The sequence below is a fragment of the Cariama cristata genome, unplaced genomic scaffold (genome assembly GCF_000690535.1).
Source record: "Cariama cristata isolate BGI_N322 unplaced genomic scaffold, ASM69053v1 scaffold4546, whole genome shotgun sequence".
NCBI lineage: Eukaryota > Metazoa > Chordata > Aves > Cariamiformes > Cariamidae > Cariama > Cariama cristata.
Window position 1 is genome coordinate 37,807 of NW_009622620.1, and position 12,398 is coordinate 50,204.

Genomic DNA, 12,398 nt, shown 5'->3' on the forward strand with positions numbered 1-12,398 from the left:
CTAAAAATCTGCCTGAAGACATTTTTAACTCCCAAGCAGTGCGTCTGCAGATTGATGTGCATCCTTAGTTTCATGGAAAAAAAATCATATCAGGCAGCATCTGGAATTTACTGTTCATGAATTGGAAGATTTTATCAGTATTTGAGACAAAAAAAGTTAGATATTTGGGGTGTCACATTAATTTTTTTATTACTTCTCAGATGATTTATCTCATATTCCTCTAATGGTCTGCCAAAATGATTGTGATGTTTTTCTTTACTGACTGTTACAATTAGTTTTAGAGTTTAGAAAAACATCTTGTGTCCAATACTCTTTAATATTAAATTAAAAATTAGAATGTATGTATTCTAAAGAACTTCGAAATAAAGAACTGGCCTCTATTTAAAATACATGTTTCTGTGAGGCCTTTTGCACTGCTGATATTTTTGTTTGTTTTACAGTTTACAGACACTGAAGTAAGGTGACCTTCCATCACACAGACTATGATGAAGCTTAGGGGTGGCCTTGGGCACTGATATCAGCTGCACCTCAATTTAGTAATCTTATTGTCTCTCTCAGAATTAGGTCATCTGAGAGCCAAGCCCTAGTTCTTGCCTGTGGGGATATTACGTACCATATATTCTTATACAAAGAGATTTAAAATGGAACTGTTCACCCAATATTTGAAGAATAGACTCAGATTAACAGAAATCAATTTTTTTACAAATGCCAGGAAAGTGCATTATTACCTTTGATGAAATAAAATAGTATCTGGCTTATGCTGTGATTCCATGCAGTGCTGGTATATCATCCTTGTATACATGAGAAAAATGCAAAATTATTTGCTGACCTTCAGCTTTGTACATAAAAGCCATGTGACATATTCCATGAAAACTAGCATGTGTAAAGGATCATGTTATTATATACAGCTGTTAAAGACCTAGAAAGCGAACAATGTGCTACTGACATATAAATAATACCTTCTGTGCACAGTTAAACATTGGTGCTATTTTTGCCAGATTTTAAGCTCTTTTGAGGCCAACTGGAACAGCTGAAATAGAACATTAAAAAAAATGTTTTGATGCTGGGGCACAGATGGCGGTAGCCCAATGTGTCAAAATAAATGTTTCATTTTTGGTCTAATGTGGGAAAAATAGACCATCTCAATTACTCCAATAATCGCAGGTGCAATAAATGCACTCTGTAGCTAAGAAGAGCTATTTCAGATGGACATTCAGAGAAATTCTACGTATCCTACTTCCAGCAGCCTGAAAAGGTAAATTACCTTAGGCCAATGACTTACTGCCTTTGAAAGGGCTCTAACACCCGCAATCAAGCCTGAAGCTTTAATCCTTTATTTGGCACCTGAATTTCACAAGCAGAGGATTGCTCCTTCTGAGAGACAGTCTGAGAAGGTGCTGTAGACAACTGATCTGTTAACTTTAAATAAATTCCCTAAACATACATGTGTCATTGAGAATGGCTCAAACGGACTACAGCATTTAAATGTTTGTCCAGATTTTTCTAGAAGGCTTTGATGGCAAGCAGAATAAACAGGAGAGTCAATCAAATGCAGGCAAATTGTTTTCACTGCTAACATCTGCCCAGACCTTACGTGTCCCTGGAACTGAAGGACCACAACAAACTGGGCACATCCACCAGCCTCAGCAGCAGCCGGGAAACAACCGTCACACCCTTGACTGTTGTGTTTGTAACAGAGAGGACAACATCTACCTGCTGAAAAGGGGCAACCCACCAAGGCCAGAGTCACCCCACTGAAATGTTAAAGTGCTCTGAGGAGAAACTTCAAATAACCCATAGATAACACAGTGTGAGAGAAGATACCAGCTAGTTAGGGGACAATGTTTAAAATGGCTTCAGCTACTGATACTCTGCACGGCTTGGTTACAACTACAACACAGGGTTTTGGCTGTAAGATGGAGCAAAGTGACAAAGAGTGAATGATAATCCTTATGCTACAGCACAACAGTAAAATGATTCATGTTGTCTCACCCAATATTTTACTTCCCATGTGAAATGTAAATCTGCTTCAGCTGGTGCAGTAATGGTTCTCACAGTTTGTGTGGCCACTGAGGGGGGTGGGTGGGAGAAGAGCAAAGCAAAGCAGACTTACAACTGAATGTGGAAGGCACCTCTCTTTTTCCCTAGACTGTGCCCTTCCAGGCAGCTCTACAGCTTGCTGTTGCAGAACTGTGGCTTTGTATTTTGTCATCTGCAGTGAGATTGCTGCATTTCTGCTGAAGAGGCAGGATTGTATTTTTTCCCTGGGCACTGCAGCGCAGAAAGCAATGTATAGTTTTTGGCTGTAAGGGACTTGCAAGGGTTGAAAAGCCTGAAAAACCTGTGAATACTATTGGAGTATTCATTGTCTTGCTCTAAATGACCTAATTTCTTTCATGCCTCTTTTTTAAATCTGTTTACAATATTCCATGTACCTCAAAACATTACTTTTCTAGAAAAAAAAAAATACTTGGACCAAAATAATTTATTTTTAAATAATGGCTAGGGCTGATTCTCTGCTTGAGAATGAAGTGCTCAGTGTAGGTTTTATATGGGTGACCCAAGAGACAGGAGTAAGAAGAAGAGGAACATGGTGCACACAAGAAGTAAAGAACCTATAGCCGGACTTTTAGGCTTTTAAAATGTTTTTCATGAGCATAAAACCAAGACGATAACTAAAACTCTGACCCACAAAGGTATTTCAGAGACCTATGGATGTGTAAGAAGGTCTGTGAAGTTTACTTCCTATGTTCAAAGGGCCAGCATGAGGAGGGACGGAAAGCAGTAAGAGTATTAGACACCCCAATCCCTTATGTCCGTGAGAAGGAGGTTCTTCAGAGGGGCCACAAATATCAAAGTGCTTCAACTTCAGATTGCTGTGATAGCTGACATGCAACTGCAACCACAGAGTCAATTCTGTCTACATTCTGCTTTAATTCCAGACGGATAAATTAGGGCCAGCAAGAAATGAGGCAGCAGACAATGACTGGTAAATGAGCCAAATAAACTAGGCCAACAAGATTTGTAAGAGAGAGAGATTAGAGCCACAAAACTTGCTATGGGCGTAGAGAAGTTGGCGAGCGAGTTCATTGTCAGCATCCCTCAAGTTATCATAGACAATTCTAAAGTAAAGGTTGAGCAATTCAGCTTCTCTTATGTATGAGAAAAACAGCACTCACTTACTCAAGAAAATTACAGCACTTATTCTGAGTACAGATTTCCATTTCCACGGATTAATAAGTAAACACCTTAATTAATGTAGGACTTTAAAATAATTAAAATAAGTCCTTTAAGAGATTTAACATCTTTTCCAGTCTTTTATTTGTCCTGAATGATCTTCAGAATAATGATTATGCAAGCGTTTCATATTTGCAATCTTCTACACCAGGCACAGTCAAAAGAGTGGTTATAATTAAATTAAATTATTAATGATTTCTGCCTCTAATTGTTATGACTAGATAGACTGCAGTCTGACTCACTTAACTCTTAACTGGAGAAACTCATCAATATCTTATGGTTTATGGGGGAATTTGCATTTGTAAGATATATGCATCTGAAATAATTTGAATTTGAACCATGTAGCTTCAATTCTCTAGAAATATTGTATGGTAGTATTGTTTCCTTATAAATCAAGACATTTCCATGAAAGAGAAATTTGTGAAAATGAATTTAAAGTTGCTAATGCATATAAGGAATATATAAAAGGTCTAATTTTGTCCAGCCTGTGCAAAATTGTGTTAAAAATATCACTATTAGGAGTCTCATGTTTCTCTCAGACTAATTTAACAAGTGGTAACTTCCTGTACCTCTGGGGTGATAGTTGCAATGCAAATGAAAGAGCAATTACGGCCACTGAAAAAGCTTCTGAGGTTTTAAATAGTTCGTTCCTTTTATGCAGAATTGGAATACCTGTAACACTTAGAAAATTGTAAGTTCCATTTAAAACCAGTAGGAAATACTGCAAATACTGGTAATACTTCAGATTGGAAGACATATCCTGAAAACACGGGCTGCTTGCTTAAAACAAAGGGAGGCAGTAGCAAGCACTAAGTTGATATCGCCCTAATATTCTCCGCACTTCATTTATATGTGTGTGTATAGATCTCCACACATACAAATTATATACATGTATACACACACATACATAGACATATATAGTTCAGAGCTATGTAACTCCTAAGTGCCAGCGAAAGGAAAAATAACCTCTCTGCTTTGTACAATCTTTTCAGGTCAGCTTCATCCTCTGGTGAGTGACAACAGTGAGGCTCCTTCCAGAAAGGGCTCACTTCAGGAAGAGACCATCTGGATGCTGTCTGAGATGCACAGATCAAAGTGTGAGAGGGAGAATAAAAACCAAGAAATAACAAGAAGCTTTAGGGGCAACACAGAAGTGGAAAATTAAGAACTCAGGCAAGCACCTTAAAAGAGAAATGAGAAATGGTACTTCCTGGTAGATCTGCACAACATTGGTGCTTTTGGGGAATGTCAGCAGAGGACATTCCCAAATTGGCTGTGGTGCCTATGTTTCAGTATTCATAAACAATCACTTACGAGGCAAATAAAATAATTACTGTGAGAAAAGAGTAATCAGAACAACCTTCCCATGTGTGGATGTTTCACAACAAAAAATACAGAAAAGCAAGCAGAGCTATGTGCTGCACAGCAGAAGCATTCTCAGAAAGGAAGAATAAAGAAGAGAACACTGTGGATGCCTGGCACTGAAGTTACCCAACATGCCTGAGAAAGGACATGAGTAATCCTATCACAGGACCCAGTGCACTGCAGCGGGCAGGAGAAATGGAGAGGGTGGGGGGACTGCAACTTGATTATCTCCCTGGGTAAATCGACATCTAGGAGCAGAGATAAAAAGACAGCAAAGAGCGTTTCAGATCACAGCCATGACACTACCCTGTCAGCACAAGACCTAGGGCTGGCAGGTAAGCTGAAGTCAGCACTGAACCGGTGCTGCCTTTACAGAAGGACATGAAAAAGTGAGTGGAATAACAGCAACGTGACCACTCAGTGTACAAACCAAAGTCAGATAGTGAAAAATAGCTGGATATGAGAAGAATCATTGTACATGAGGCTGGAAAGAGGCGGGGCAGGGGGAGGGGGCGGGGGGGAGAGAAGATCTCCCAACACAGCCCAGGAACAGTTTCATCCTGTTCATCACAGTTTGAGGTGCACAGATGTGCACATGTACAAATACTGGGACTACGTACAAACAGTAGGTGCAAAATCAGGGCTATCTCTACCTAGAAAATGCCAGTCTCTGTGCCATATGTTAGGACCCTAACACATGGTTGCTTTACCTTTGTTCCCAACAAACTAAGGACTCAATCATTTTACATCAAGATCAAGTAAACATACCGAATAAGGAAGATCAAACTTTGGACCTAGAAGCTGGAATAAAGTTTTGGGAAACTTTCGAGATCCTCAATTTTTCTACTACTAGAAATGTGAAATCTGGAATTATTTTACCAATTTTACTGGAAAGACAGAAACATAGAGGATTATAAAGAACATATTCTAGTATAAGCAACACCCTGGGAAGTTTGCAAATAAGGGATTCAATTAGAAATGTCAAATTCTTAATGCAGCTCAAAGTTTGGCCATTAGATGCTAGAGAAGAGTTAAGGAAGAATTTGATTTAATGTGGACTATTAGAGGGCATACTGATAACATCTAGTTAAGCAAGCACCATTGCGGTTTTAGTCAGAGGTTAAGGCAGTTTTTAATTTAAAGTTGTAACTAAGAGCTTTATTATATTGTACAATATAAAGATTTTCCATTCAAATATACAGTTTACAAAGAACCTGGAATCATAAACATTAAAATCTCACTTAAACTGAACAGTGCCACGAAGGCCAAAGTCAAGGATGTCAGAGTGCAACACAATTTCCTAGGTGCTCCATAGGCAGGTTGAGACATTGTACCTTCTATTCTACCTCACCCCTACAATGCCTATCTGAAAGAAGAATTTTTCTGAGGCTAAGTCTACTGAACATCAAATATAATGTAAACTGCCTGGAAAAATTTACCCTGTAGTTCTTACAGCACCAAGGTCAAAAATTTGTGTTTGAAGTGAAGTGAAATATACTGCTGAAAGATACGCTCTCTCGAGTTAAAAATTTCAACTTACCATATCACTAAAGAATTGTTATGAAGTTAATTACTTTTGCAGATTAAAGGGCAAGTCCTACTTTCAGCTTTCAGTTCCTAATAGCTTTTTATACCTGTGCTGCTAGATTAAAGAACCTTCTGTATGGTAGTTTCTGCCCATATAGGTACCTGTGGACAGCAATTAAATCACTTAACTTTTTTTTCTTCCCTCTCTTTCTCCACAACCTGAACACATTACATGCTTTTAGCTTGAAGCATGTTTTCAGCTCGTCTTCGAGGCTGCTATCCCAACATTATTCAATCTTTTGGCATCCTCTCTGAATGAGCATCATGACAGGAACAGGCTCACCTGTGCAGTTCTGCTCAATATACTCCTTTACCCACCCAGGGCTTGTGGTCACTCTTCTGCTCACACCATTTCAGCAGGCACTTGTGCTCATTCAACTGTCCATCACAACATCCTCCTTCCCTTTATGCCCCATTTCTCCATTTCCACCCACTTTTCCTCCATGTCCTTGCCACTGTGGATGCATGCCAGGATATGTGACCCCACGCTACAATGGAAAGCCTGCATTTAGTGAGGTTTGTAGTTTGTCAGTTTTCAGATTAGGTTCTAAACTGTACACTGCATCTTTTCTGTTCACTGTGCATTCAACCTAGAACCCATAGAAACCGATGGAAAGGTTCCTGCCTGTAATTTTAAATCTACAGCTTATTGCTCTAAAGTGAAAAAAGTTTGACTAAAGACTGCATAAATTAAACATTTCTTGGCATCCAGTGGTGGTTACACAAGGAAGGAAAGCCTGTGCTGAGCTGTTCAAAATGCTGCTTTGTTGGTCTCTTTCATCGTTTCACTCATTTAAATTCAAACCTCCTTATATCCTACATAAGCTATTTTATTCTTACTTTGTCTAAGTAAAAGGACTTCTGTTAAAGATTTTTCATCCTACAGCTCCAGGGCCTTTGAAATCATATCCTGTATGTTTTGTCTCTATCAGCAGTTTTCCCGCATCAATCTACAATGAACTATGTAAGCCACTTATACCAGAGACTGTTCAAGTCATTCCGAATTTGATTGGCATATTCTGATCGCCCTCGTTTTGTTAAGCAAGTTGAACCTTAATAACACACTGAGAAGATGAATGGGCTAATGAAGCAGATTGCGTGATCTGGAATCCTTACCTTACAGGTAAAAAAAAAGAGGATTTTTTTTTTTTTCCTTTTTCCATGGTTACTTTTCATCTTGGTGCAGTGCTCTGTTATGCAGCTGTCTGGCTCTGTTAGCTACATACTGAAGAAAAATAACATATCATTCAGTGTAATACTGATGATTAGCTTTTTGTGTAATTAAAAAAGAAAGTAACTTTCCCTCTTTTCACTTCAATATCAAAAACATTTCAAGTGCATGTCCAGACTAAATGGATCCTTAGTCTAAAACAGTCCACCAGTCTATTAAAGGACGCAGAAAATATTTCCATGGTTCAACTGTGTACAGCTTATTTTTACCCAGGTGAAAAGCATTGTGGGTGAAGTGTAGTTACTTTCAATGTACTATAGCCCTTGACTGTATGTCACGTTGCTTGTGCTGTGCTGTCAGGTGGAATACAACATTGTTACAACGCTAGAATTAAGGCTTCTGTACTAACTCAGAATGGCTGGGGGTTTGTTTTGGTTTTTGCAGCACTGAAACTATTCCCCTTACTCTCCCAGAAGAGATTAGTTGGTTGTTTAACTCTCTCCTCCCTTCTTTTTTCTCATATACGAATGGAGGGAAAGTTTCAATAGGTTTTACATAAGGTAGAGAGGAACCAGCTGTCCATGCTTGTCTCATGCTCTCATGCCATCTTGACAAGGGCACCGGGGCTTTCAAGCTTCTTGCCTGGGCAATGGCCTCAGGGTTAGCAATGAAGTGTGAGTTTTCGAAGGAAAGGGACCTTTCTGGAGCTTACAGCAGAATGATGTTTGTATCATGACAGGGGCTAAACCTCACATTTGCATTGAAACTCTCTCCCGGTGCGTAAGGTTAGCCAGCTGTTGGCTTGAACAGGTCATTGTGCGGTGCCAGAGAAAAAAAGTATGTCCATCCCTCATCAGCCAAAGCTGGCACATCCTGCAGTTTGGAGGGACTGGGTATGCGATGCCCTTCTCAGCAGCCCCAGATATCTTCCCCATAGGAGGCTTTCCAGAATAGGCTCCATTGCAGGGAAGATGGTATTTACAGGCAGCCCTTACGTCAACATGAATTATAGCTAAGGTTTGGGCTTCCTACAGAATGTAATACAGCTGCATAGAGCCAGGACAAGGACTTCCTGGCTTCAGCCTGCTCCTTCTTCTAATGCTCCTATGTCCTTATAGCGATGACAACACTTGGAACAATTATACAACTACTTAAATACTTTGGAAAAGAACCCCAAATAAGAGGAAGCTCAAAGGAAAGTCTTTCAAGCCACTTCTTCTTTTCTAGCACTCTACCCTAGGGAAGGGTAGAAAAGCAGTCTGTGTTATCAGAAGGCTTCAACCTCAAAATTCTTCTGAGAAGGATTTCTTTAAAAGTTCCAAAAAAAAAAATCATGGGAAAAAGATGGAAAAGAAAGCTTACGGTGAAATGACTGACTTAAGTCTAGACGTACACAAACCCACACATTTAAAGAACACCAGATGCACAGCCTCAAAGCCAAGGTGTTAGAAAGCAGCATGCACTCAGATAGTTAAAAACAACATCAAAAGACAGACCAAAGCTGTGAATGAAAGGTCCGAAGGCAACCTTAATTCTAACAGTTCCTCAGTTTGGTGTGTTTGATTTTCAGCTTCACTCAAACTGTTTGAAATCAGTTGTTTTTTCTGTGATAGTTCCTGGATTTTGAAAGAGGACATTAAAAATACAGAAATTCTATCATGTGGCACATGAAATATCTGGTTAATCAACAGCTTTGAGCATCTGCGATTCATTACACAGATTTCTGATGCTTATGCTAATGGAATAGCTGACAGCACTAATACACAGTCATTTTCTACAAGGACCAACATTTTAAGTGAATAGCCATTTTGCTAGTAGGTTTTCAGATATTTACTGACTGCAGAGGAATCACAAAGCTTGGCTTACATACCCAACCTAGAAACACCCACGGACATAATTGTTTCACCCTACTCCCCCTCTCTCCCATTACCAATTTAGTCCCAGTTTCTTCCCAGCCTCCAAGCCCCTCTTTTCAATTTTGTGATCGTCCTTTCCCTCCCAGCTTCAAATCAGTGCCCAAGCCAGCTTGTTGCTGCTTACTGCTTGTACCAGCCTCTCTCCTTCTGATCAGCTTGCTCCATTCATCTTGATCCACTGTGAGAAGCTCAGTCTTTTTTCAGTTTCCTCTAGCCCAGCATCTGTCTCCTCTCATACAAATTAGTCAGTTCCCTCCTCCATTCCACCATCGTGTCTATGAGGGGGAAGCAAGCTAGAAAGTTTGGCGGAAAACATGAGAATGGAGACTGCCTGCTTTCCATCCTAATCCGAGCTGAGGGCAGCTGAAGTAAATTACTTATAGGGCAGGTCCTTTAGAGCCCCTATAGCTTGCGGCAGCACTTGATCAGTGAGCGTAGCCCCAGTCAAGGCATACGTGTCCTAAGAAGGGAGACTTTCCACAGCAGTATACTGGGATATTTTTAGTGGCTAAAATTGTCATCTGTACTGAACTGCTTACTTTCTAGAAACAGCAAAAAGTGCCCCTATCTCTTCTTATAATAGCTATACTTCTCAAAGTTTTCAAATACTAAGCCTTGAAGACAGAACTATTAAAAAATCACCAAAAGGTGTTTTTGTGGCCAAACATACTTTCCTCAAGCTTCTTTGTTGAAAACATTGTAGCCTTTTTGGCTGAACTCTTTAAAATCAGCCATCTGAGGGCAGTAACTGCTGGGGGCATACATCAAACTAGTTAACTTTCAGCTATGTTCTAATTAGTAGAGAACAAGGTCTTACCATGGAATGAATCAGGGAATAAGTGACTGGTAGCTGCATACAGCTCAGTAACAAGTGGGCTAACAAAAGAAAGTACTGGGAGAAGAATATGAATAATGTGTTTTATTGCTTTCTCTTCTCTCAGAGTTTCCCCCTAGCCCCAAAATAAGCTCCTCCTGCTGCCTTCCTGAGGTGTAATTGATTACCTGGGAAACAAATAAAGGAATGAATGAAAACACTGACTATGCTGGACAATCTTGCTGGGTAGTGTGCTGCAGGTTAAGGGGAACAGCTGGAGCAGAGTGACAGTCTGATAAGAATAGTCAGTCATTTTGTTGTTCCGACTGCAAGGCACTACAGAATTCAAACAGATCAAAATGTAAAGAGACATTTGTATGGGTATACAGACACCACATTTACAAAAAACCCCTTACCTCTCAGGCACGGCCAGCTGCACAACCTTAAGGCAGGATATTTGTCCGAGGTTGAACTGCTCTAGAGCTTGCAAAACAAATTTCAACCCTCCTTGCAGAGAAGCAGACCCTATAATACTGTGCTAAATTCACTGATGCTTGCTTTTTTGGCTCCTGAAAAGCTCAGCTAATAGACTGGTAGGATAAGGGAATAGGGATTTACTTGCACCTTCACAGACCTAGGAACAGGGAACAAAAAGCTATGGCTTATATAGTCAAGGTAATTTGCAGAATAAGTTCTCTTCTTAATGATTCAATTGCTAATTAAAAAATGGTGAAGTGGGCACAGCAAAAGAAACCAACCAACCAACCCAAAAGCTTGCTTCCTTATAGTGCTAACTAAGTAAGTAAAAGCTGCCTAGAGCACCAGCTTACTGCTGAAACTGCTTGACTGAAGTCAGCCAGCCAGCCTTTAAACACAGCTGATGGATCCTGATTGATCCAGCTGCCTTCTACAGCTTCTTTCTGAACTGGAGGATGCTGGTGCAGGAACCAGAATATATGTTCTGGTAAGGAAGCTGCTGAGCTGCTAATGTCTTCATCAGCCTGACATTTCTTGTCATAGGCAACAAAAACGCAGTGAGAGTACAGGTGGTCGCCTTTATAGACAACCGTACCCACCTTCCTTTCTTCTGTTACCATGTAAAGAAGATGCTATGTTAAAAAGATTACTGGCCTGATCCTGATGACAGCTTTCTTTTTCCCAAAGAGTCAAATGGACAAGCCTCCTCTGTCAGACAATTTCTTCATTGCAAAAAGGTATATAATTTACAGTGGAAGCTACCTCCAAATTTGTGGCATCACAGTCAGCTTTGTAAGCCTTAATAGTGTCTGCACAAGAGCAATTTCAGATCTTCAGGACATCCAGGACGCTTATAGCCATGTCCCCACACATGACGAACCTGAAGCAGCTTTGCAACAGAGCATCCAAAAAGGTTTCCTCCAACTGGGGCTTTTCTGATCATTAACTCATTGTGCTGTTTCACTCTCATTTCAGCTAACCAGGAATTTTAGGTAAGATGACTAATTTTCCTGGATTTGTCTGGATTTGGCAGATGTCCACAGGCAGCAGCTCTACTAGGCAGGTAGTGTGGCCTTGACGTTGCTTTAAGCATAGACTTTGCTTTTGGTTTAAACAGCAGGAATAGAGTCACAGTGAATGCTCCCTTGGTGGGTTAACATCTGGACAGGGTGCCCACAGGGTAGCTGGCAGGCAGCTGTGTGGTAAAGGAGAACATGTGTTTATGGCCACTGACAGCAACTGCTCAGTCATAGTAGTGCAGACACAACCAACGGACTTCTTGTGAACAACACATATAATCAGGCATAATGTGCAAAAATATATGCTTTATTTTTAAACTAAAACTCTTTATGTGAGGTTGGGTAGGAATTTTTCTTGTAAAGAGTCTTTGTGGCTTAAAATGGAGTCACTTACATGATCTGAAATTTGGTCATGAAAACTGGAATTTCTATATGCAGAGAAGAGCACTGCATCATCAGAGCATATTTTTATCCTGGTAGTACCATAATAACAACCCTTCAGATTTCTGTTGATTGTATCATTCTCCAAAATTATCTTTTTTGGATGAAATTTCTCTTGCTTAATCTCAGACAGAAAGTGAACAGTAAAAATCTGTTCAGTCATTTTTATGTCATCAATGAATCACCAAAACTAATGCTGACTTTGAAGCATGTTACATGTGTACGTCTGTGAGGAATTTACTAGGACAATATATGTCTTATACTCCAGTTATTTCATTGACTTTATTTTTATGGGAAAGAAAATCAGGTGAAGTAGTAATGGTTCACTGACTATAATTGACCAAAACCCCACAATAAAACAAAGCCGGACT